This window comes from Zea mays, chromosome 1 (genome assembly GCF_902167145.1).
Source record: "Zea mays cultivar B73 chromosome 1, Zm-B73-REFERENCE-NAM-5.0, whole genome shotgun sequence".
Classification (NCBI taxonomy): Eukaryota; Viridiplantae; Streptophyta; class Magnoliopsida; order Poales; family Poaceae; genus Zea; species Zea mays.
The window spans coordinates 33,785,887-33,790,195 of record NC_050096.1 but is presented as its reverse complement, the minus strand read 5'-3'; positions in this window follow the sequence as shown (position 1 = coordinate 33,790,195).

Here is a 4,309-nt window from a genome sequence, read left to right as displayed (position 1 = left end):
CTTGGTTTGTTTTTGCAAATCAAACTCAAATTCCTATCTCTATGTCAAATCCACTTGTAGAGACATAAAGAGAGGTTTTCCAAAAAAGAATTTGATCAAGGATTTCAAAAACTCTCCCTTTTTCCCATAATCAACACTTCTCCCCATAAGAGGCCAACTTTTGACATAAGAGACAATAAAAGAGTTTTGACAAACCAAAAACTCTAATCTACTATTTCTTTTCAAAATTGACAAACCAAAAGCTCTAATCTACTATTTCTTTTCAAAATTTCTCAAGTGGTACCTGATCCATCTATCGCTTTGGCCTTTATTTTCTCCCCCTTTGGCATCAAGCACCAAAACGGGATTAATCTTGGCCCAAGAGTCCCATTGCCTCACCAAAATCTTCAATAAGAATACAAAGGCAATAAAAGGACATGAGATGAACTTGGAATAAGTTACCCTCTCATCGGAGTGCAGTGGAAGTCTTTCATGGTCCAAGTCCACCTTTTCCCTTTCAATCCTCCTTTGAGACTAAAACAACCAAACTCAAGAATATGGTTAGTCTCAAAGGGTCAAGTTGTAGCACAGCTCCCCCTAAATATGTGCATCTCTTGCAAAAAGGACTTGTGAGGTCCAGGGAGTGTTTGTACAACTTGAGCACCATTATTAAGCAACAAAATGCAGAAGAAACATGATCAAAGGCATAAACACATGTATGCTACATTTCAATCCAAGTTCCGCGAATCTAAGATATTGAGCTCACTACGCAGCCTGCAAAAGGTCTTCTCATCTAGAGGCTTGGTAAAGATATTGGCTAGCTGGTTCTCGGTGCTAACATGAAACACTTCGATATCCCCCTTTTGCTGGTGGTCTCTCAAAAAGTGATGTCGGATGTTAATGTGCTTTGTGTGGCTGTGCTCAACAGGATTTTCCGCCATGCGGATAGCACTCTCATTATCACATAGGAGTGGGACTTTGCTCAGATTGTAGCCAAAGTCCCTGAGGGTTTGCCTCATCCAAAGTAGTTGCGCGCAACACTGTCCTGCGGCAACATACTCGGCCTCAGCGGTGGATAGGGCAACGGAGGTTTGTTTCTTAGAATTCCATGACACCAGGGACCTTCCTAAGAATTGGCACGTCCCCGATGTACTCTTCCTATCGACCTTACATCCAGCATAGTCGGAGTCTGAATATCCAATCAAGTCAAAGTTAGACCCCTTTGGATACCAGATCCCGAAGCAAGGCGTAGCGACTAAATATCTCAAAATTCGCTTCACAGCCACTAAGTGACACTCCTTAGGATCGGATTGAAATCTAGCACACATGCATAGGCTAAGCATAATATCCGGTCTACTAGCACATAAATAAAGCAAAGAACCTATCATGGACCGGTATGCTTTTTGATCAACGGACTTACCTCCTTTGTTGAGGTCGGTGTGTCCATCAGTTCCCATCGGCGTCTTTGCGGGCTTGGCATCCTTCATCCCAAACCGCTTTAGCAAGTCTTGCGTGTACTTCGTTTGGGAGATGAAAGTGTCGTCCTTGAGTTGCTTCACTTGGAACCCAAGGAAGTAGTTCAACTCGCCCATCATTGACATCTCGAATTTCTGCGTCATAACCCTGCTAAACTCTTCACAGGACTTTTGGTTAGTAGAACCAAATATTATGTCATCGACATAAATTTGGCACACAAAAAGATCACCATCGCAAGTCTTAGTAAAAAGAGTTGGATCGGCTTTCCCAACCTTGAAAGCATTAGCAATTAAAAAGTCTCTAAGGCATTCATACCATGCTCTTGGGGCTTGCTTAAGTCCATAGAGCGCCTTAGAGAGCTTACACACATGGTCGGGGTACCGTTCATCCTCGAAGCCAGGGGGTTGCTCTACGTACACCTCCTCCTTGATTGGCCCGTTGAGGAAAGCGCTCTTCACATCCATTTGGAACAACCTGAAAGAATGGTGAGCGGCATATGCTAGCAAAATACGAATGGACTCTAGCCTAGCCACAGGAGCAAAAGTCTCCTCAAAGTCCAAACCTGCGACTTGGGCATAACCTTTTGCCACAAGTCGAGCCTTGTTCCTCGTCACCACCCCGTGCTCGTCCTGTTTGTTGCGGAACACCCACTTGGTTCCCACAACATTTTGCTTAGGATGAGGCACCAGCGTCCAAACTTCATTCCTCTTGAAGTTGTTGAGCTCCTCTTGCATGGCCCACACCCAGTCCGGATCTAGCAAGGCCTCTTCTACCCTGAAAGGCTCAATAGAAGAGACAAAGGAGTAATGCTCACAAAAATTAACTAATCGAGATCGAGTAGTTACTCCCTTGCTAATATCACCCAGAATTTGATCGACGGGATGATCCCTTTGAATCATCGCTCGAACTTGGGTTGGAGGTGCCGGTTGCGCTTCTTCCTCCATCACATGATCATCTTGTGCTCCCCCTTGATCACACGCCTCCTGTTGATGAACCTGTTCATCGTCTTGAGTTGGGGGATGCACCATAGTTGAGGAAGAAGGTTGATCTTGCTCCTTTTGTTCCTGTGGTCGTACTTCACCAATCGCCATGGTTCGTATAGCGGCCGTCGGAACATCTTCTTCATCTACATCGTCAAGATCAACAACTTGCTCTCTTGGAGAGCCATTAGTCTCATCAAATACAACATCGCTAGAGACTTCAACCAAACCCGATGATTTGTTGAAGACCCTATACGCCTTTGTATTTGAATCATAACCTAACAAAAACCCTTCTACAACTTTGGGAGCAAACTTAGAATTTCTACCCTTCTTCACTAGAATGTAGCATTTGCTCCCAAATACACGAAAGTAAGATACATTGGGTTTGTTACCGGTTAGAAGCTCATACGACGTCTTCTTGAGGAGGCGGTGAAGGTAGACCCTGTTGATGGCGTGGCAAGCCGTGTTTACAGCTTTCGACCAAAAACGCTCGGGGGTCTTGAATTCTCCAAGCATCGTCCTCGCCATATCGATTAGCGTCCTGTTCTTCCTCTCTACCACACCATTTTGCTGTGGTGTGTAGGGAGCGGAGAACTCGTGCTTGATCCCTTCCTCCTCAAGGTACTCCTCCACTTGAAGGTTCTTGAACTCGGACCCGTTGTCGCTCCTTATCTTCTTCACCTTGAGCTCAAACTCGTTTTGAGCTCTCCTTAGGAAGCGTTTGAGGGTCCCTTGGGTTTCAGACTTATCCTGCAAAAAGAATACCCAAGTGAAGCGGGAAAAATCATCCACAATAACTAAACCATACTTACTTCCCCCTATGCTTAGATAGGCGACAGGTCCGAAGAGGTCCATATGTAGCAGCTCCAGGGGCCTTGATGTGGTCATCACATTTTTGCTGTGATGTGCTCCTCCCACCTGTTTGCCTGCTTGACATGCTGCACAAGGTCTATCTTTTTCGAATTGCACGTTAGTTAAACCTATCACATGTTCTCCCTTTAAAAGCTTGTGAAGGTTCTTCATCCCCACATGTGCTAAGCGGCGATGCCACAGCCAGCCCATGCTAGTCTTAGCTATTAAGCATGCATCTAGACCGGCCTCCTCTTTTGCAAAATCAACTAAATAAAGCTTGCCGTCTAATACACCTTTAAAAGCTAATGAACCATCACTTCTTCTAAAGACAGACACATCTATGTTTGTGAATAAACAGTTATATCCCATATTGCACAATTGACTAACAGATAGCAAATTATATCCAAGGGACTCAACTAAAAACACATTAGAAATAGAGTGTTCATTTGAGATTGCAATTTTACCTAACCCTTTTACCTTGCCTTGGTTCCCATCACCGAATATTATTGAATCTTGGGAATCCTTGTTCTTGACGTAGGAGGTGAACATCTTCTTCTCTCCCGTCATATGGTTTGTGCATCCGCTGTCGATAATCCAGCTTGAACCCCGGGATGCATAAACCTGGAAGGCAAATTTAGGCTTGGGACTTAGGTACCCAACTCTTGTTGGGTCCTACAAGGTTAGCACAAATATCCTTAGGGACCCAAATGCAAGTTTTGTCTCCCTTGCATCTTGCCCCTAATTTTCTAGCAACTATCTTCCTATCCTTTCTACAAATAGCAAAAGAAGCATTTAAAGCATGATATATTGTAGAAGGTTCATTAACTTTCCTAGGAACATTAACAACATTTCTCCTAGGCATATTATGAACAACATTTCTCCTACCAACATTTCTATCATGCATATAAGAAGAACTAGAAGCAAACATGGCATGAGAATCAAAGGTATTATATGCATTACAACTCCTATAATCATTTCTAGATTGTCTCCTATCATGGTACATAAAGGCATGGTTCTTTTGC